Source organism: Bidens hawaiensis, unplaced genomic scaffold (assembly GCF_021521415.1).
Source record: "Bidens hawaiensis isolate Kalapana, Puna unplaced genomic scaffold, B.hawaiensis_p1.1 tig00065076_1, whole genome shotgun sequence".
Lineage (NCBI taxonomy): Eukaryota > Viridiplantae > Streptophyta > Magnoliopsida > Asterales > Asteraceae > Bidens > Bidens hawaiensis.
Window position 1 is genome coordinate 23,665 of NW_027501616.1, and position 23,817 is coordinate 47,481.

General features: G+C 35.6%; 1 long non-coding RNA gene and 1 pseudogene across 1 annotated transcript; one reads left to right on the top strand and one right to left on the bottom strand.

Moving 5' to 3' along the window:
• Positions 1-11,337: 11,337 nt before the first annotated feature.
• On the bottom strand, positions 11,338-12,154 carry LOC143604415 (uncharacterized). The gene is made up of 4 exons (XR_013148285.1): positions 12,008-12,154; positions 11,816-11,918; positions 11,500-11,575; positions 11,338-11,398 (listed from the first exon to the last, which is right to left on the bottom strand). It is a non-coding gene; the product is annotated as an uncharacterized LOC143604415 (long non-coding RNA).
• Positions 12,155-19,990: 7,836 nt separating this feature from the next.
• On the top strand, positions 19,991-23,593 carry LOC143604414 (F-box/FBD/LRR-repeat protein At1g13570-like; annotated as a pseudogene).
• The last annotated feature ends 224 nt before the right edge of the window (positions 23,594-23,817 follow it).

Here is a 23,817-nt window from a genome sequence, read left to right on the forward strand (position 1 = left end):
TGAATGTTCCTAGATAAATCTTTTTAAATGATAGGTAGAAAAGTGATTATCTAGTCATACACAAGCCTGTTGGTATTTGGTCACCCAAATGAAATGTCTGATTTAAAAGAATGACAAAGAACAATTGTGAACAGCATAATTTTAAACATTTTATCAACCAAAAGTTGATCTATGTTCACAAACTTTTATAAAGAAAATACAAACATAAGAGTTAATTCTAGAACTATAGGGGTGGAGGCAATCATATAAGTCCTTTAAACATTCCGAATGAAAGGCTTGTAAGTTTGACTTGCGTGGCCTGTAAGTCCAACGTTCAACCTCACATATGTTTGTAAATTTGAAAAGAAAAATCTAAGAAATTTTAAAATATGTTCTGTCATTAAATTTTTGACCAAATCCAGGGGTCAAAGTCAAATTGGGGTGATCTGGAAAGCCAAATAAGCCGTGAGAATAGATAAGGAGCATCAGAAAGCAACATGTGTTATCCATTAAGTATTATGCATATTAATTGTAACTTAATCATATCACTAAAGAGATAAAATTCATGCTAAGTCTAGACCTGCTGTTGACCTATCTATGTTGTCATAATAATGCTGAGAATGAAGTATTGAGAAAGCTACTTAGTCAATATGATCCCATTCTTGAGATCTTTTCAGCAAATGCAAAGAAATTGTTTTGAAAAGAAACATAACTGAAATTTGATCTCTAAATGCACAATTTGCTCTTAAACAATAAATTTTATTGATAAATTTAACTGAAGTCATGTTTAAGTCAAAAAGTGATGCATTTTACCTACAAAAGGTTAATTATGTAATTTCGGGTAAACTTTGATGATTTATAACCTTTCCGGGCACACTTAGATGTTTTTATCTAAGTTTATTAATTTCGGGCATGATTTGAAGTACTTAACACTTTTCGGATAGAGTACACTATTCTACTTACTTTCCTAGCAAGCTTGATATTTGTGTATGTTTGAATGATGCTTTCTAGCAAGCTTTTATATAGGTAATACTTTCGAGCATACTTTAGTGATTTGCTTGAAAGTACATCTATTTATAGCAAAATAGTTGATATGATTAATTGCACTGTTCCGTAGCAAGCTTTGTTGATTTGAAAACTTTCTAGCACACTTAACTGTTAATAGGTTGTTTTTAAGTGAATATAGCAAGCTTTGTGATTTGGTGTGATTCTCTATCAAGCTTTAGTGATTTTGAACTTTCTAGCACACTTTGGTGTTTTACTGTTTAAATTCATTCCATGCAAGCTATGTGTTTGTGTGATTATGATTCTTTGAAATTACAAGTGTTTTCGGGTAGACCTTGTTTCCCGGGCACACTTTATATTTCGGGCACACATTGAATTATCAAATGTTCCCCTAATATACTTGGTAATTTCAAATTTCCTTTCCATGTACACTTTGTGTTATGAATCCACTTCTAGCATACCTTGTGTTCTTGAAGGTTTTCGGGCATACTTTGCATCAAAGTGTACTTGACTGAATATTGTGAACAATTTTCGGGTAAGGTTTGCGATAGGTTAAATTATTCGAGTAAGGTTAGAAGTATGTTTGAGAAATTTATTTGGGCATCTTAACTGATTCCTAGCAAGGTTGCCTGATATAATGCTAAATATTTATGTTTCCCGTGTATATTTTAATTAATATTTTAATAGTTTTTGTTCGTTTTTAGTCGAGATTTGTATACTACTAACGTTTTTATGTTTCGTAGGTTTCGGGATTTGATCGTGATTAAAAAGGGCAAAAAACGACCTACAACGAGCCGAAACGGAGATCCGGAACGCATCAGGAAGGAACCAGACAGAGAACCGGTCTGACCGGGCCGGCCTGACCGCCCCCCCTTGGTGGAGCACGCGGCGCTGTGCCTAGGGAAAGGCAAATGTCCTAGGCGCGGCGCCTAGGCACAACTGGGCTAAAATTATATCGTTTTTGCTTATTGTCGGGCCTTGTTTTCGCTATTTAAACACCTTTAACTTAAACCTGACATAACCTGAAGCCACCAGCCGATTTTGGAGAGTTCTTGGAGCTATTTTACGTGTTTGTTGGTGATTTTGAAGGCGAGAGAACATCCGGTGAAGTGCTACACGTTCACGTTCGAGTTTACGAGTTTTATCATCTTCGATTCCCCGTTTCTTATACTTTCACCATGTTTTCGTTATTATTTGTTTTGTTTGATTTAGATTTTAATATGCTAGGCTAAATTCCATAGACTGCCTAGGTCGTGATGAACCTTAGTTCGGTTTGATTTTTATTTGGATTTTCGTTTCGTTATGGATTTTATGTTTTAAGTAAACGGTTGAGTTTGATTCAATTAATGCGTATGATTACTTGGTTTTGTTTACTTGAATTTATTGTTTCACATTGCCTTTGTTGATTGTCTCATAGGATAGGGTTTTGTTAGGTCATTTACTGTGTGTTCTTGACTAGTTTGTGATTAATATGCATTAAAATCATAGAAACAATAAAATCAAGTAAATAGATAAAAGTGAACTGCCAGCCTAGAAAGCTGTAAGGTGATAGGTTGTTGATAGATCTTTGCTTGTCGGGATTGCTAGATTTAGTTCTTCGTAAGGAGTCCGTCTAGGTTTGATTGTCAGCTTAGTCTATTAAATTAATTGAGTTTGCTTTGCTATCTTTTGAATTCCGCGCTGTAAGGTAGGTTTTCGTCATAAAAGATTCTTAGACATAAGCAATTAAATAACCGTAAGGAAGTTTAATATAAAACTGGTGAGTCTTAAAACTTGTTAGAAATCCATAGGCGTCTTCTTGAAGTTCAAGGTTCCTTTTCGAGGATTCCGTCAAAGGTCTATATTTTGATCCCGGTTCCATAACTTGCGTTTTTTTTCCATTTAAATTAATAGCCGTAACTTTGGGGATTCCGGCCTGGGTAGTTAATCTAATCATCTGAATTAATCTAAGTTTTCTAAATTGTTTATTAGATAAATTAAATTAGGTTAAGTTTAAATTAATTAATTAAGTTTAAGTTAATGATTATGTTTTATTATTATATTAATTAGGGTTAGGTTTAATTAGTTTATTATTAGTTTAATAGTTAAGTAATCATTAGTTAATTATTATTAGAGTTTTAATAATTAGTTTAAATCCCCCTCAAATATTATTAGTAAATAGTCGCGTCTTGTAGTTGAGTCTAATTTAGCTAGTTTACATAACTAAAAGAGTCTCGTGGGTTCGATATCCGGACTTACTTAGTTGTACTAGAGTCGACCGGTTCATTTGCCGGTTAGTAGTTTTACTTAAGTTTATGAGTCTAGAATTTATTACTTAGTGTCTAGATTAGTTTATTTTTAGTTAATAATCACCACCCTACCCACCATCACCAATTGACCAAACCACCCAATCACCACCTCACTCACCACCACCCACCCTAACCCAATCTCCACCAACAGTCCTAATACAAGACTCACAGATAAACTTAAACCAAACTCCACCACAAACACCACATTCCTCTCCACCATTAAAGACCAAATTACTGAATCTCCACCCTCTCACACACCCATCCAAACCCAGACACAAACCTCAAATCCTTTACCAGAACCATTTAACCTCTCACCTTCCACTACACCTCCCAATATTGCCAATATTTACAAGAGAAATTTTATCTAATAATTGAAGTAGCAAGACTGAGAGGTGAAAATGCAGATTTGAAGAATGAGAATGATGAACTGAAAGATCAGTTGGCCCTAGCCAAATCAAGAATTCAAACCCTGGAGCAGGAGGTTGAGAAGACCTCAGCTGCCTCAAAACAGGTGGAGAATATTATTGTGCCAACTGATGCTGCTGATGATGTGATTGAGAATATTGTTGTGCAAACTTCTGATGAGATGGAAGTTGCAGTTGTAAAGACAACTGATGATTTGGATTGTATTATAAATGCATATGAGAGTGATGATGAGGACAGTGGTCCAAGATCAATGCAGGAGGATGTGTATGAAGCTGATGTGTCTGAGATAGAAGAACAAAATTATGATGTCAATAATGAAGTGATGAATGTTGTAAACAGAGATAGTGATGATGATGAAGTAAGAAGAGAAGAGGGGACAGAGAATGAATTTGAAAAGATAAACCTTGATGAAAATGTGGCTACCACTGATGTTGTCACTAATATTCAAACTGATGTGCTGGTACAAACTGATGTAATAGGTGAAGATGTTGTAGCTGAGGAACCAGTTGTTACTGAAACTGTTGAAGAAGGTTCCAAGAATGCTGAGCATGATGCTGAGATGGAAAAACTGGATAAAGAAATTGATGATTTTGAATCTGAAACTAAAAGTGATAAGAAGAGAAGGCTAGCTAAGGGCAAAGCCATTGCTGAAAATTTGAATGAGCCTGAAAAGGAGAATGATGAAGAAGAAAAGGAAGAAATAGATGAAGTTGTTGTTGCTACTGCCAGAAGATTGCAACAAGTCATGAATGAAACATGGGAGAAGGAACACATTGACCGAACCATAGATCCAGCAGAACTGGCAGAGCAGGAGGTTCTCTTTGATCAAGCAAATGTTTCTAAAATTATTGACGAAGAGGAGGCTAATGATCAAGTTGTGATTAAAACTTTAATCAATTTGAAAAGAGCTGAGGAAGTTGATAACTCTTTGGCTATGGTAGTAAGTATGTTTGCACAATCCTCAAGCCAACCTTAACAGGAACCTGAAAAGGAACCTGAGAAACAAACTGAAGAAACATTTGAGGAAATGATAGCTAAAGCTGCAAAAATTCATGAGAATATAAGCAGATTTAAGAAGTTTTATTCAATAAAAAAGGAAAACTCATGATCAGGCCGAAAAGAAAATTCTGCAAAAAGAGGAAAATGGGATGAGAAAAATGAATATTATGTTGAAGAGATGGAAAGTCCCATAAGGCCTGTTCCACTTCAAAGTATAAGGCCTGTCGATGTACCTAATTTGAAAGATGCTAGATGGAATGATGAGTATGAATACTTTGCTGCAAGCCCGAATACCATCCAAGTCCAATAAGGCATGTTCCAATACAGATTGTTAGGCCTGAGGATTTACTCAACCCTGATGATGAGAAGATAGATGATGTCAATGAATCCACTGAGAAAGAAGACTCTACTGATGAATCTGATGATGAGGATGACAATGAACAGGATAAAGTTGATGAAAATGCCAATGTTGTGTCCCCACAAGTTACAATGACTGAAGAACAAAGGGCAAACATTCAGCAGAGTTTGATCGATGCTAAAAGGAAAAATCCTTTGGTTGTCAAACTAATGAGTCATGGAATAAGCTTTGAAAGTATAGCTTCATTAAATGATGATGAACTGCTAAGAAGATTGGACAAAGAAAGGGACGCCATTGAGAAACTGATACACCAAAATAACAAAAATGGCCAGAAGTACAGAGATTATCTGTGAAAACATGGCTATTCTGAAAAAGATTTGACCCATTTTAAGTTTGAACAGCTTAGAGATGCTTACAATAACACTAGAGATGAAGTCAAAGAAAAATTTGTAAGAGAAGATGAACTGGCTAAGAAACTTGAAGCTCTGAGAAAGAAATATGCTGGAAAATGTGGTTAATTAATGGATAAGGAAATGGAACCAGAAGCAGTGGATAGCCTAACTAAGGCTGCTGTTGAGGTCACTCTACAAAAAGCTTCAAAAAAAAGATCAATTGAAGAGAGTGCAACCTGAGCCATCCATTGTACAGCCAAGGGGAGATCAAGATGAACCCCCTGCAAAGAAAATAAGAATTAGAACCTTGAGAGAGAAATTGAAGGAACAATTTGAGAAGAAGGCTGATGATACACCAATCCCAGTGGAAGTGAAACCTGAACCAGTAGATGAACCTATTGTTCCTTGGGAAAATGCATAAATGATTCAGATTCTAAGGGGCATCATGGTAAATCAAAAGGAATGGAGGAGAATGCCTTTGATGCATTGGATAAGCATGAATTGAAAGAACTGTTTTACTTGCAAAAGGCTGAATGGGAGAAAGTCTTGTTGGAGGGTGAAAACCCCAGAAGTTTTGTTGAAGGGAGATTTGTGCCTGCAGGATTAATGAACAATTCAAGGGTAGTTCAAATGATTATTAGACTTTGTAAAGATGCAGGTGAAAACTTTGCATATCTGATCAACTACCCTACTGAATTGATTGAATCAATGTATATGAAAGCTTTTTCTATATCTAGGCCTAGCAAACCTATGAAGTCTATCCCAACCAGGCCCTCTGCATCAAGACAGCACCAATCTGCAAACAGGGGAGAGTCAAGTAGAGCCGGATCCCAAAGAGAAACAAGACCACAATCCAATGTGGATCTTCCAAGAACTCTTTTCTATGACTCAGTCTCTCAGTCTTTGAAAGTAATTATGCAGAGTAGACAACTGAGAGACATTATCTTTAGAGAAGATTTTGCTGACTATTCAAGGGAGCAGTTGGAGAAAATGGCCACACTTAATCTATATGATTATCATGATAGTGATAAGTTGGCAGGGAGACAGCAAAATGAACTCTCAAAGTATCTGAGAAGTGAAGCTGACAAGGGGTTCCCATTTTTAAAAGAAAAGAAAAAGTGGAAGTTGACAAAGCATGACATAACAATAAGAGCAACTAAAATTAAAAATATAAGGAGTGCTGAATTGAATTATCAATTGTCTGACAGAAACAACAATCCCCTGTCAAATATGAATACATGTATAAGCATTGGAAGAAGATGACACGCCCAAACTACATTGTTCAAAAGAATGGCATCATTGCTGAAATTGAATACAAGGAGACTGATGGCCACTATATTCTTCGAAATTCAGATGGGCTTGTCTTGGGGATAATCAAAAAGGATGAAGACCTGACTTATCTGCATAATGAAGATCTTAGAGATATAAGGGATATGGATATTCCTGAGAGTCACACTCATTACCAGATCATTTCTATCTTTCGACAAAGGGCAAGAACAGTGATAATCAAACGAAGACAAGCAGCCTATGATGCAAGAAGAAGATAAAGATCTTAGAATAGGTTTTGCTGCGTAATGTCTTCGGACATAATTTTGAATATGTAATTGTTTGACTTATTGAATATGTAAAAATTTGATTTTGATTTGATGTGTATTTTGACTATGTGTAAGTAACTGTAGAAGTGTTTTGGGACAACTGAGGTGTTCCAATCTAGGGGGAGATTGTTGAGTGAAAGATGGTTCTCAATTCCTCCCTTGCTTCTAAGAAATCTTCGGGGTTTCAAGAAGGGGATCTAGCGCCGGATTTTGGTATGATGATGTCGAGCCCAGTTAGTCGGTCGATGCCGGAGAAAGGAGATGCTCTAGAAGCTGAAGAGTCGTCGCCCATTGTTATGATTGATGTTGAAGGGTTGCAAGGCGGCGCATGTGGGGTGTCTCCTAGGGTGGTGCATGAGAACGCTGAGTAGACATGCATGGGAAAGAGGGAGTTTTAAATGAAGGTGGGACTGTAACACCCCGTAAACGTAAACGGGATGCAACAGACGCATTTGATATCAACAGCATTGCTTATAAAGAAAACACCACTACATTAATTTATAACGTATTACATTGTTCCGAGTTTCGTTACCGTCTAGGCGTTAACACATAAGTTTTACCGATAGTACATTAACATATTTAATGCAAAATAAAGATCCTTAAGCTTCCACAAAATAGCACACATCATCAAACACGTATCACTCATTCCAATTTGGGTGTACCTAGAAAGCATGTAAAGAAAACGGGTCAACTACGAATAGTTGGTGAGTTTCACTAATTTAAATAAACCATGACAAATCATTATAGTAATCATATATTAGCGATGAAATTATGCTGAGCCCACAAGTGAAACCTCTGTTAACCCAGAGACACATCCAATAACCTCTGGGGACACTGTTAACCCCGAAACACATCTAATAACCTCTGGGAACACTGTTAACCCAGAAACACATCTAATAACCTCTGGGGACACTGTTAACCCAGAAACACATTTAATACCCTCTGGGGACACTGTTAACCCAGAAACCCATTTAATAACCTCTGGGGACACTGTTAACCCAGAACACTGTTTCGGGCCTTACAATGTTAGCAACTCAGACAATTACCATCTTAATACATTACCGTACGATTCCCGTACAATAAACATTATATAAATACATTCATTTCCATGCGATCAGCATGTACTTAAACATTTTGATATAAACATGCTTTCCGCCCCGGGAAAATATTTAAAACAGTTCAGTAAAAAGGGGCTCGTGAAACTCACCTTCTCGTGAGTCAGTATGTAGTACAGTGAACAGCTATGAGCCTGAATCTGTAATATGATACCTAAGTCGTTACTATACAATTTCCATAGATTAAATCCGTGTCAACCGGTACATCTAGGGACACTGTTAACCCAGTACTGTACTCGATCCGGGGACAATGTTAACCCGGAGACACTTCTCAGGACTCAGATTGTGATATTTCTTAGAGTTTAACCGTCAAAATTTTTATTATTATGTTTTCCTCGTTTTGCGTGCCTAGCGCGGTTATCCGTTTTTATGTTTCAAAAATGAGTTTGGTCACACACGACCCGAAAATAGTGTTTGACTGATATTTTAGTTAAAACCGTGAATTTAGAGCTCGGTTTAGACGCCCCGTTTGGCCGCGGGACCCGTTTCCGTCTTTAGGGTGTCGGAAACTGTTATTTCGGATAAAAATACCCAAATCATCCGAATTATTTTCGGATGATTTATTTTTACTTGATTAACTTAGTTTCATGAAAATAGTCCATTTTTAGGGTTTTTATACACCAGTCAGCTCGCTTAGGCGAACTTTGCCGGTTTACGCGTTTTAAGCTTTAAAAGTTTGTTTTTATGTTCTTTTTAGCACAAATAATTATCCGTTTAGTCTCGGATCTTGAAATTTTGCACAAATCACTTTTTGACAGTAAGGAATTTTATAAAAATATTTCCAGAATTAATTTTTATATTTAACATTTATTTATCTATTTTTAAACGTCATTTAAACACCAAATATATCGAAAATACCAAACGATCTTAGAAAAATCCCAAATTTTTCTGGTATGACCCCTGCCATCCACATAGTTCCCTGTAATTTTTCCAGAACTAAAATCTCATTTTTCATGCCATTTTCACCAAAACCGAGCTAGAAAACCCTAGAACTCGTTTTACCGAAAAGCCTACTTAGACTTCTCCAACGGATCTGAAATTTTGTGTGTGACTTTTATATGTTATAAAAAGCTTATCTGGAATTTTCCAGAATTTTTCATGATGTTTAACTATTTTTCATCATTTTTAGCCAAAACCGAGCATTAAATTCACCAAATATTCATCCTTTGTCCAAAAATTACCAAATTTTCACAGATCTCTTATTTTCATGTGTAGATCATCTCTGTGAAATTTCATGACCCAACTCTAAGTCTATCACAATCTGTCCAAATCATACAAATCATACGAAAAACCGAACTACTTTGTGTTTCTAGCTTTAGATCGCAAAGATCTTGCTTTCTAGCCTTTGCTAGCAACTAGATATAACACTTACAAGCACAACAACACCACACCAAGCAAGTTACACCCACAATCAAGCCATTTCTTTCATGGTTTCGGTTAAGACATCAAAACAAAGATTTTAACCGTAAAAATTCGTTTTTGACTCTTTTAGCTCCTTTCTTGGACCAAGATCCCTTGTATAACTTGTATACATCACTTGATCATGCAAGAATCGGTTTCATCTCGGGTTCTCACCCATTTTTCATTTGAAACCTCATTTTCTTGTAAATGACTCGAAAAAAGAAGATGAACACGACTATAATACGATCTTTACCTCGGTTTCTCTTGTTGAAAAGCTCGGTTTTTGGTTCTAGATCTTGAGAGAGTAAAGGGATTGTTGGAGGGTGTTGTGAAAAAAAGAAAAGTGAAATGAAATGAAGCTAAGTGGTCCGATCGGACCATATTGGAGGGTGGGGTGGGACCCACATCTTCATTTTAAGCCACATATTCAGATTTTCGTAATCTGGATAATGTTTTGGATAATCTGGTTCAGTTCGTTTTTCGGTTAAACGTTTAATTCGGCTTAAAACGAGGCTAAAACGGTCGTTTTTCGACTTAAAAATGAAATTTATATAAAACCGATTTAAAAATTTAAACCATGACATTTATTAACTTAAAACATCATAGTATTAATAATTGTGCATCTTTTTCGGCTTGATCGATCGTCTCTTGCTTGGTTTGGTATTAAAGGTTTCGTTTAACGTACCGACGTATCATTAAATCGAAATCCTTTTTCTGTGCTTTAATTCACTTATCCCGAAGCTTTAATACTTCGCAAACATCACTAAATATTATATATTTCGTCTATAATGCAATCTCCGATTCATTCGGGTTTCAATAACCGTCAATCGGTTAACCGTACTTCCAATACGATTAACGGTATAATCGAGTATAATTCGTACCGTGAATCATACATACTCGTATATACACATTATAATTCATATATTCAGTATTAAATAACACGTAAATAGTATATACCGGCTAGGGTATACCTGAATTTGCCGGAATCGTTACAGGGACCCAGTTTATTTTTTCTTCCGAGGAGTTATTTAAAGAGTTGAATGGGTCAGTTGAGGCTAGGAATTGTAGAAGTATAGTTGGGCTGGCCTTGGTCAAAAAGTCAAGAAAAAGACATAGGAAATATAGAAGCCCATGTCGGGATGGATCCCCAGTGGGGGAGGAAATCTGCAGTGGGCCTGCACCTTGCTCTGGGCCTATGCTTTTTGAATCGTCTGAGGGTCTCGCAAATATGTCGGTGGAGAATGTGGGTTCTAACAAGGTCTGTGGTGAAAGTGAAGGGATAGTTGAGGTAACTGAGTCTGGGGATAACTCGATTGGGGTTGAGCTGGTTGAAAGTGAAGGTCAGACGACATCTTCGGGTTCGGAATTTGCAACTAAAGAGGATGAAGTCGGAGCTATGGTTGTAGTTGGGCTGTGCTAGGGGTGGATTTGAGTAGTCACATTGGTCTGGTGCAGAAGATATTGACTGATGAGGGGGTTCAAAGTGTTGCTCAGTGTTAGTTTCAAAAAGTACTGAACACGATTATAAGTTATATATGAAGTCTGCTATATTTTAAAAATCTGTAATACAACTTATGTTTATTATATATATATATATATCATATTTGAATAATAGAAGCATCACATCAGTTTGTGATATTCAATTTTTTATCATATGGTTCTTTTCAAACACTCTTGATGAAGATTAAAAAAAGCACTGAAACTACATATAAAAAGGAGAAAAAAAACTAAAGGAAAACCAGAAACCCAGCCGAAGAAGAGTAGCGAGAGTCGAACATAGATCTCGGTTTGCCTCCTCATGGCACACCTCTACATCCAAAAGTGCTACCATTGCCACCTCCTAAAAAAACATTAAATAACGAACATTGACCAAAGCATTTACTCATACAAATTGACCCATTCAGTTGGACCATTTAAAACTAAAAACCTTCTGTTTTATACCTCATTTCCACCATGAGCATCACGAACAAAGCTTTTCAAAAAATCACTATCACTTCAAACTTCAAAGAATTTAGAACTGAAAATTCTGTTTGCAACACCTGCAAAAGTCAAAACATATTTTAGTCAAATGAACCTTGCTAACTCTAATAAAGTTTACAAATACTTAAATTTTAGTTCTTATGGTTTATTATACCATCTATGTGTGAATTATGACACATGGAAAACAGGAAAAGTAAGAGTAAGCAAGTATGGGAAATTGGGAATAATATACCGAAAGACGGTGGTGGTGGTGGTTGTGTACCTCCTTTTAAGCAACAATTCAGTTGGCGGAGTTAACCTTTGATTTCGCCAAATCCTTGTCATTAGCCACAACACATCGAATCAAATGCAAGTGAGCCTCTAAACAGATACCATAAAAACTGCACGATCAAACAGATTCAACTCAAAATTAGGTTAAAACTTAGAACAACAAACCACATCAGATTACTACAGCTTAATGTCTCAAAACCTCACCTTCTCGCCAAAATAACCCTAACGCCGCCCTCTCAATCTTCAGTTCGCCTCACAAATCGATGTCATCTGCACTCTCAACCTTTTAATTGCTCCATCACCGCCATGGATTCAGGAATTAACACTGCCGGTGATTTACCTTTGCAATAATAATTTTGTGGTTTATTTAAGTCGATTGGGTCAATTGAGACAACGCAATATATGAAGCATTTTTGTTAACTCCTCCGATGAAGGAGGGGACGTGGGGAAATAGAACGTAGGGTGTAACATCACGAAAAATAACGGGTCAAAAATACCAAGTTTAAATAGTACAAGGACTTAAAATATAAATTCTGATTTCTTGTGGTCGCGATACGCGACTTTACAAAAGGCAAGCCCATTGCGTATCACGATGGGTATGTTTTCAAAACCCAAGAAATGGGAAGACGGCGATACGCGACGAACCAAAAACCCAACGTCATCGCCATACGCAATGACGGGGTCTGACAACGTGAAACGTGTCCCGCCACGTGTCATATGGTGGCACCATGTTCCTGCCACGTGTCACCGCGTGGCATAAAGGCATGGCATGGTGACACGTGTCCTGCCACGTGTCACCACGTGGCACAAAGACCGCCACATGTCACCACGTGGCACCGCATCTACCACGTGGCAGACCTACTGATGATTCACCACTCTACGTCGCGATACGCGACGGGGTTCTTATCAAACCATCGCGTACCGCGATGACCTGCCTGATCAGCCTATAAATAGAGGACTTCCACCCTCATTTTCACACACACCATTCTCACACAACTTTCTCTCTCTAGAAAATAACCTTCCACTACCTCGTAAATTGTGTACCGACCACCTCATTTTCCTTGCCATAAAACCCGACTTTATACCTCGTAATTCGTGCCATTTAAACCGACGATACCGAAGTACCAACGACGTTACCTTAAAGTGTGTGCTGACCCAAGACGACCCTCCAACCACCTCGAAGTACGTGCCGATCCAAGACGACTCGCCGACCACCTCGAAGTACGTGACGACCCGAGATGACCTGACGACCAGCCTCGAAGTACGTGCCGACCCGAGACGACACGACTTGAAGTGCGTGCCGACTAGACGAAGACCGGCGTGCCTCAATTTGCGTGTCAATGAGGTGTTGATCAAGATTCTCGATATACGTGCAAGCGTCGAAGTGTTGCCTGAGAGCCTAGAAAATAATAAGCCAAACAAGGTAGGCATAATGGCCGAATAAAATATTAATAAAATAATAAAGTCTTAAACCCTAGTTAAGAAAATATACAAAAGAAAATAAATGAACGAAATTATATAAAGAGAAAGATATAAATATAACTATTGTTATTTAAATAAATTTTAAATAATAATAATAAAGAGAAAGAATAAAGAAACAAAATAAAATAATCTTTATTAATAAATAAAGATAAAAGTATTATTTAAAAATATTTTAAATAATAAAAAGTAAATGAAAATATATATATATATATTTTTTATATTATTCATATAAACTAAATGATATATATATATATATAAGTATACGTTTTGGTAAACGTAGATTTTAGAAAAGAAAAACATGTCGGACTAAAGGTCCGAATATGAGAATAAAAGATATAAGATTTGAACTATAGGTTCAAAAATACTATAAAAGAAAAGGAAAAGATGAAAATAGAAAATAGTGCTAGTTGATAAAATTATTTAAGGTTATTATTCCTAAATAACAAGTAAAAGAAAAAGTATATGTTTCTTAATGAAAAAGAAACGTAGAGTTTAAGAAAAAGGAAAACAAGTTAAAGTTTATCTTGTAAAAGAAAAGAAAAGTAAATAAGTTAAAAGAAAGAGTTTTAACTTGAAAAAGAAAAAGAAAAAATGATATTTTAAACTAAAGGTTTAAAATAAAGAAAAGATGTTTTGAACTAAAGGTTCATAAAGAAATTAAAATCGAGGTAAATATTTTACAAAAAAGGCTAGAGGTCTTAATCCGGATTGTATATCCGACTAACAAAAAGTTATGTTTCTACTAAATGTGCGAGATAACAAAGAAGAGGGAAAGACCCTCGGACAGTGTATTGAAGCTGATCCAAAAGAAAATGGGAAAGACCCTCGGACAGTGTATTGAAGCTGATCTAAATCGAAAAAAGGTGAATACGCCCCACACTTTACAAACTTGTTTTTAAACGAGTCAAATGAATTATATGAAAATGATTTACATGGAACTACGTGTCTCTAAAAACATTATAAACAAGAGTATAAGCCTAGCCCTCGGGCTGTAGTATACGTTTGTCTGTATTCTTACATATGTGGTGGGCACACCACACCTGGTTATAGTGATGCTTTTCTGCGGGGAGTTAATGACCATGTGTATACATACAGGCACATAACTATGTCGAACGCTGCAGTGTTTGCTGGGGTATTTAGTGCAGAGACTTGAGTTTATAAGGTATTTATAGCTTCGTTATTCCTAAGCCACGATGGGTCGAGACCTACGTAATCTCGAGGGGTAATAAAGTAAAAGAAACAAAATTTCACGACAGCGTGTTCACCAGCATATCGCTAACGTATTTTTTTTAACATTTCAGGAAATTAAAGTATCAAGAATTGGAGTCATTCATGAAGTGGATGTTCGCAAGGTAGAGATGGCTCATTGTTTTAAATTATCAAAATAACAAGATTAAACAAAGATTTATAAAACAAATATTTAATTACCCGAAAAGCTTTTTCAAACAAAAGAAATTATATTTTATTAATAACGGTTTCAAAAGTATATAGATATTTTTTTAAAAGTCTTCCGCTAAAATAAACTCTGATATATTTACAAAACAGGTACCAACTGTTGGTCACACGTCTAAGCCATAAGTCGGGGTGTGATATAGGGTGAGAAGAGATGGTAACTGCTGTTAACCTCCATCGAAACGGCCAATTGAGGGATGTTAGACGGTCCAGATTTAATTTCATTGGTTTTCTACGGCTAGGATTGTAGGAAAATAAAGTTTCAACCACCTTTACTCTTTTTTGACTATATAATATATAATTATATTGTTTGTGAGTGATTAATAATGAGTGAACAAACCCTAAACGGTTAACTGATAAATAAACTATCAACAACTCAAGTTGAGCTTTTTCCGTGGATTAGAACCAAGTATGCGCTCTAGTAGATCGCAGTTGTACGACAAACTAATGGCGTGCAGTAATATTCAAATTAATTTATCAAATACACTTTTAGGAGTGTTATAAAGTCATTGTTGGTTGTGTGATTCGTTTGTTTTTAAGCCACAGAAGAAGCTACTTTTTACCCAAAAATAAAGAAGGGCGAAGCAGAGGGGTGAAGGACAAAACTAGTCGAAGCACAAACGGTTGCTGAATTGAATTCGCTAAACCATAGAGACGAAAAAGGTCATTAATTCACTTGTGAGGAAGTTTACTGCCATCTAAATTCTTGGTTCTTTGTTTTGTTTTTTTAACCATGACATTAGATTATGTTATACAGCCATGTGTTATGGCAAGGGTGACTGAAAGATGTGCATATGTGCGGCTGGTAGCGGGCGCCGACGGGAGTAATATGATTTTGTTTTAAATTTTGTAGTCATTAATTTGTAGTATAACCAATCATTTATCTCCACCTAATCCCACCACTACATTTCACATTTATCCCCACCACTGCGTACATGTTATTGGTGTGAAATGTGAAAAGCCCCAAGTGCATGTGTGGCACGCCTGCCTAACGAGTTCACGTTTCACATTGGATGGCCTAACAATGTTATTTCTTTCACTGCTTATATAGAATTGTATGAAATTCATTGAGACGTTTGTGTCAAACATGTGGAGTTCATAATGAATTAAGCAAAAAGATCAATGAACTAATTTGGGTTATTCAATTAATTTTCAATTTAATCGATTTTAAAACCAAATAATAAACACCCTAGCTAGCACGTTGTGGATTATTTGAAGGTCATCATCGTACTAGGTTGATAGCTAGAGATCAAGAAAATGATTGAAACATTTGGAAACATCTTACTGTTACTTACTGATTTGGTTCGGTTTTTCGGTTCATTTAATTCGGTTTTGGTTTGTTTCATTCGGTTTTATGCACACCCACATAAAGAACCGATAAATTGTTTATTTTGGGCCTATGATCTAGACTAGCTACCGGGCCAGCTTTTTTTCTTTCTAAAACGTCTATGTATTATCCACGGGCCGGCCCATTATTTAATGCATCCGTCCTAGCCCTAATAGTAATAATAAAAATAATAATAATAATAATAATAATAAAAATAATCTCTACTATATATAATAGAGGAGTCAAGGACCTCTTAAATTTTAAGAGGTACAAGTTGTATTACACAAATTCTAACACTTGATGCATATTTAAAGGTGGTTAAAGGGGTATAGTGGTCTTTTGGCACAATCAACTACATGTCTACACGGATAAAAACAAAGCTTTAGTTCACTATTTGTAAATATATATAATATGTACAACTTTGGCCCCTCATCTTTCCTTATATATTTGACAAGTTTATTGTTATTTTTGTTTACTTCTATATCATTAAATATATTGTGATTTAAAAAAAAACCGAACTTACTGTTACGATGTGCTTATTTTTGTTGACGTTTTGATGTAAACTTTGTTTAATATCGATATATTAATTATGATGTACAAGTCACTAATGCATCAATGTATAAGTCATATAATAATAATAATAATCAAACACTGCTGTAATTTAATTCGAATTAATTATAATTTTTAAAATTGGCTGATGAAGGGAAAAGTGTTCCCTCCAACTATGCTAGGCAGTTACCATCTTTATTATAGTTTACATTGAAGCCATATTCACAAACATAAGCGTATGTTGTTATTTGGTAACTATGTTTAGTTGGAGATGCTTTAATGAGTATGGAAGTGATGATTATCTCCAATGAAGTGGTGGATAAGGTATGGATGGTTTCTTATACATGTACTTTTTTTTTCAATTGTTAATTTTGACGATTAATTCTCAACATCCCTGAATTTTTGTTTATATTTAGTTCCACTTCGTTCTTTTCGTACAACATACAAGGAAACAACTAAAATGTATTACAAAAAGGCTATAGATGTAAGGATGCTATTTATACTTCTTTGATCTAGGATGATGGATACTATCGTTTTTATAATTAGTGTAGTGAAGTTCAGATGTTTGCTGTTATTAACTCAAGTGTCTGATAAGTAGCACCTGCCAAGTGAGGAATAAATGCTGAGCAACTGGAACATCATAATATGAGGGAATCTGCTAAAATCATTTGAGTTGAAGGTATTGGTCAATAGTTTGATGTGTGCCATACAAATATAATTTTATTGATTATGTGTAGTGTACCATTATATGTGTAGTCTGTTTCACTAGGGTGGTGAGTTATGTCTTTTAATGCAAATATTATTTTTTAGAATTTGACTTTAGTTATTCAGTTAAATTTTCTATGTTATTTAGTTTTTCAATGTTTTTTGTTGTTTTCAGAAATGTATTCTGTTAACTCTATTTGTAAACAACTTGAGGATGTTTTTGTGGCTAAGGATACGGATGTTGAGGATTACTTGCAACAAGTACTTAACACCTGTACCTAGACCTCACAATAAAAACCTGTGTCATCGTTAACGGGCAGGTTTTATGCTTTTCAGGTTATTTTGTGTATGTCAACTCAAGAACGGGTCAAACTGGTCAACATAAAAAATTCTCGACAAGGAAGAGCTGGTCAGAATGGTCCGAGGCACGCTACTTTGCGAGTCAGAATAGGTCGAGTCAGGTTACTTAATGGGTCATAATAGGTAAGTAAAACAAGCAACAAATAAAAAGAAACACACCTTATTGATGAAGCTCGTTCTGAAAATGGCGTTAATGAATCCTTTTTTACCGAACCAATTGGAACTAACACATCACTGATTCCAAATGAAAGTGATACGAAACGAATTTGAAACCAAAACTGAAACCAAACCTAAACGAAAGCAAAAACCAAACAGATTGAAACTGAACCAAAACAAAACTAAACTAAAAAAGCCAACCCAAACTGACACCGAACTAAAAAAAAAACAAAACCGAACAAAACACAAAAAACCGAATAAAGTGAAATGAAACTAAAATCGCAAAACACAAAAATCTGAAACGAAACCAATAACCAAAGAAATCGAACAGAAAGAAACATGACGACCAAAAAATTGAAACCAAACCAAAGCGAAACCAAAAAGCAACAAGCATGAAATTAAAAACGATAAAAAATAAATAAATAAAACCGGACCGAAACCAACACCCGAAATACTGAAGCCAAACCAATAAACAAAACGAAATCAAAAGGCGAAAATTTTGAAACCGTACGAAACGAAAGACTGCAAACACCTAAATGAAACGGAATCGAAACCAAAAGTCGAAAAATCCGAAATCATACCAAAAATAAAACTGAAAAAACCAAAACAAAACAAAAAAACGAAATCGAAACCAAACCGAATGGTTTTTTAAAAAGTCATAAAAAGATATTTCGATTTTTGGTTTGGTTTGAGACGAAACCTACCCAAGTAACTAATGTCCAACTTTTCAGTTGAAATCCCAGCCTAGGAACCGTATCTAAGTCAGATGTTTTAACCGAAGAGGCACCATTCTTTGTCTGTGAACAATCATGATATGACCAGATCGGAACCGCACCCATGCTGACCCGACCAACACATTTCACAAGTCTGTCTCCAATGCATGAAATCAATTAACTAAATATGCTTGCCAAACTTTTATATTTCAGGTTTATTAAATGGCAATGGTCTCTGTTCCATAAGCTCAGAAAGAGAGTCTCGTAAACTTTTAGAGGTTAGTTGCTTGTTAAGTTTGTCATTTGGTATTTACTAAATTATCTTGATACACAATTATGCATGTAATTTAATTACCTTTTTATATATATGTTAGGATGACCGGCGAAAGGAAAAAGGGATTTTCTTCACAGTATGAACCGAATTTCAACATTACCGAGACCAATTTAAATGAATCAAGCTTTGGGGCTACTCATTCAGGACCAACATTCTCTTTAACATCTAGCCCCCATGTTTCATCCGGTCCTTCTTGCATGGAGCTTATGCCAGTAGGTGATAAGCCAGCCATTGATAAAATGTAGAAGTATATGCTAAGGTTGTCAGACTCTTAGTGATGTCAGACAACATGGTTTAACTTTTAAAGTAAGTTTGCTAATTGTTGATCACTAATTTATTTTCTTTTGTGGATTCAATAAACATGTATGTGAGGGAATATGTTCTGTTTGCCGGCCTATTGCTTTCAAGAGTGCATAAGAAAGTCTTGGTTTCGATTCTTCTCGTGGCAAATCCGTTACCATGGGTAAGATTTGGAATCTACTTGAGGTACACACTATGGAATCTTGTTCATATGACTAACCATTTAACAAATCAACAATGTTTCTTTTGTTTAGAATATCTATATTGTGATCAACTTTTGTAAATCCTACTAAAAGATGTTATGTTATCTTTAGTTTATTACTAAATTATTATTATGTTAGAATAATAATTGGGTTCCATACAATATGTATAAACTAACAGAAGTACTATACAATATCACGAGATAGATAAACTAACAAAAACGAGCATTGCGTTGCGAATTATTGTTACCGCAACATCGCGCGGGTTTCCTGCTAGTAATTAATAATATATAATATAAGTGGTCGGATTAGGGTTATATGTAAGGTTATATATATAAACCCATTGGTCATATTGGGCGGTGTTTTTCTTTTTCATCAAGTTTAGGTTTCTCGTAACTTTAGACTTAAAGGCTGGTATCATCCCCATCAGCCATCGCCTTCGTTGCTGTTCATCGTTAGTCAATATATTATTTGATTTATTGTATTAAATTACTAAACTTGATCTTAAACAGATGTTTACACTAATTTTGCAGCCTTATTAATATAGTACGTATAGCCTCGACAATACTAGTCCAAGATGGGGGCAAAACGGTTGCCCTTGGATATGATAAGCAACCTTCCTTCACCCGTCATAGAACTCAATATTATCTTTTTTACCATTTAAAGAGGCCGTAAGGACAAGTATCCTCTCTCGGGAATGGAAACACCACTGGATCAATCATCCTAAACTTGAGTTTGCGTTAAAATTCACACGTTTGGCAAACCATAAACTTTTTAAGGCTGTAAACCAAGTTATGTCCGTTCGCCATGGTACAATACATGACTTTTCTCTATCCATGCATGTTGCTGGCCCGTGTGTTAAAGTCAATCATATAATAGATAATTTGTCAAGGAACAATGCTACTCTAAGTAAATTAGCAATTGACATGTCCGGGTATTGCTTACCAAAATCTCTTTTCTCCTTGCATAACTTAACGGACTTGTGTCTCAGTAGTTGTCGTCTTGATGTTCCGCCAACATTCAGTGGATTTGGTAGCCTTACAAACTTATACATGGAAAATGTAATCGTCGCTAATGAAATGCTTCTACTTTTCCTATCTGGTTGCCCATTGCTTAAGACCATCGTTCTGGTAAGTTCTTACTACGATTTAAAACCGATCATTTTAACAAGTTGGTTGAATACTATATAATTATAGCAAGTTGTATTGTAGTTTAATAGGTTAAAGTTATGGTTTACCCAATCAAGATTTTAGAGTTATATTTTCTTGTTTGTTAATCTTTAATATCGATTCACTTGATGAATATCGTAACTGCTGCAGAATACTGATTTTGTAAGAGTGTTGGCTAATGATCATGATCCCACTACTATCGTTGAGCTATTCGAGTGTTTGCCCATGATTGAAAATCTTTTTATTTGTCTTCCGATGTTGAAGGTAATATTATTATTCACACATATGTAATTGATACAACTCATGTGCTTAGGGTTAATCAGAGTGTGTTTGCTATGTATGTTTCAAGGATTTTGCTCAAGGCAGAGTTCCAAACGAGCTTCCATCCGCATTAGTCCACCTGAAATACTTATGTATTAGTGATATGTTTCGAGTTTCCGATTACAAATGTTATGCTTTTTTTATCAGAAGCAGCCCAAACCTAGAGAAACTTAAGCTGAAGGTAAATAGCATAAATAAATTAATTTGTTCATTTACAAACACGCGTAAACAGTACACTGACAATTAATACTCACTCTTCTTATAGCTTTCATTCGATACTCCATCTTTTATGACTGATAATATGGGAGATTATTCGGATATGTGGTTGGAATGTTTGAAAGAATTGGAGATTGAATTTCGGCCCCAGGGAAGCGTAAGTTGGATTTCGTGAAGCTTATCATAGCTAATTCACCCGTGTTGAAGAAGGTGGGGATATTTTATTCCGAACATGTTTCTAAGGATGAAGAGTTCAAGATTATAAGTTTTTTACTTCAACCCCCCATTGCATCACCGGTGGTGGAAATCATTTTCAAAAGTGGCGGTATGTTTGGTATGTATAATTGTAGGCCTTTTAAGCCGACTAAAGACTGGTAGATCGACATATATCTGTTTGGTTAACGTGTATTGTTTTTTTTGACATCGTACTTTACATGTTGGATGTTCGATACTTCTAAATATTAATTGGTGTTTTTACGTTGACCTTTTATTTAGTGTACATGCCGTGAGTTTATGGTTAGAATGTGGATCTAAGTAACTATCTGATCTGCTCTATGCATTATGATTTATTGTTTACCCTAAACGGTTGACAAATATATAGAGAGAGGCAAGTTTATATAAATTAAATTAGCACTTGACATATATTTGTTTGAAAAACAAAACAAAATACTATCAACATATAAAAGTAGAATGGACCAAGTTCTTTAATGTGTTTATTTTAACATATTGGTTTGGTAATTTGATATTTTCTATATAATAGTCTGTTTTCATGTGTACTTACTTTTATCAACCCAAATCAAAATTACGTTCTTTTGTTTTTGTTCTTTTTTAAAGAATGGTCCGTTCTGACTTGAACCCATTCGGACCGTTATCCTTTGTATCAGTTATAGTTGCCATCGAGTACTAAATCAATTTTGCCCCTCCAAACCATAAATTTCCTTGTAACAAAAGTATATGTAACTTGTTCTACGTTTAAGATACTATATTAATCACAAACGTTCAAGACCACCATCAATTTCTATGTCTAAACTTTAAACTCTTAAAAGGCAAAATCCATAGTTATACACGTATATATACGCTTCAGTTTTCTAAAAATAATTGTCGGTTATGCTTCGGTTCAATCTTCTCGGTCCGGTTAATTCGGTTTTATGCACATTTTATAGAGACCTGAGAAAGTCTTTTATCTTGGGTCCATTATCTTAGACCAAACTACTGGGCCGGCCCACTATGTAATGCATCAATCTTAGCCCTGTAAAGAAGGGTTATAAATTGAAACAAGTATCACCTTTTCAATTCTCTCCTAACTGAATTGTTTTTCATTTCAAAATGAAGGTTCTTGCTGCCTATTTGTTGGCTTTGTTGGGTGGTAACACATCTCCCTCTGCCCATGATTTGAAAAACATACTTGGTTCAGGTATATCATCATCATCATCATACTCAGTATATCCCACCAATAGCCAAGCTATGGTAGGGTCTGAGGAGGGTAAGATGTAGACAGCCTTACCCCTACCCCATAGGGATAGAGAGGTTGCTTCCGATGAGACCCCCGGCTCGATAGTAGTTTTGCATCAAGCCTTGGACATAAGGCACATAGCACTCAATCATCGGGACACCGGCTGATTGGTGCATGTACCATTGTCTTTCGGCTATCAACGCCACCACATGATGCCTGATTAACCTTCTGCCACTTTTAACGTTATTTTCACGAGATTAGTAAAATAACGTTAAAATTAGTGCAATTTTACTTTTGCCCACCCGAGCGTTCACACTTGGTTCAGGTATATGTATAGTTCAAACCTACTACTAATAATAATAATAAAATGTGATCTTGTAACTCATGAGTTTTTTTATTTTCTTTTGGGTTTTGTTCAATGTTTGTATTGTTTGGTGCTGTTATTTACACTTTGCCGTTTGTATTGGTGTTTCTACCGACTTGCTTGTGTTTCTTGAATCGATTTTTTGTTGGTTTGTTCAAAAAGGAAAAAAAGAACTCATGAGTTGTTTCAATGATACCGGTACCGAACCGAAAAAAGCGGCACAGTATTCAGTATATAGTTTTACTCATTTTTGGTATTTATATTTTTTCGGTACGGTAATGATCTCTTCACTATGGTTCACACCAAATAAATATTATTAAAAAATAATGCAAGTGAAGTAACTGATGATGAGTTTTATAAACTATAACTTGTAGTCGGAGCTGAAGCAGATGAAGAGAGAACTGAGTCAAGTGAAAGGTGAAGACATCACCGAACTCATTGCTGCCGGACGGGAGAGGCTAGCGGCAGTTCCGTCCGGTGGTGGCGGTGGCGTGGAGATGGTTTATATACCTCCACCATTTCCTGAGTCTCCAAAGAAGGAGAACAAAGTTGAAGAAGACTCTGGATCTGATTCTGTAAGCTGTTTCTTTTAAGTAGTTCATGAATTTGACTATTTCTTTAATTATTTGCTTACTATAATCTTTATTGTATTTTCAGGACTTGATGCTGAATATGTTTGATTGATATGGCCAAGGATTTATCAGTGGTTTTCGTGTACTTTCAGGACTCTATTCGGCTAAGGAATTGTAGTTTTCGTTACTTTATTATCGGTTTTCATGTATTTTTCTCTTACGTTTGTAGCAAACTATCATGACTCTATTCGGCTACGTCGGTTTTAATGTATTTTTCTTTTACTTATGTTTATAACTATCCGGACTATAAATCGTTTTAAATCACATTCTAGTAAC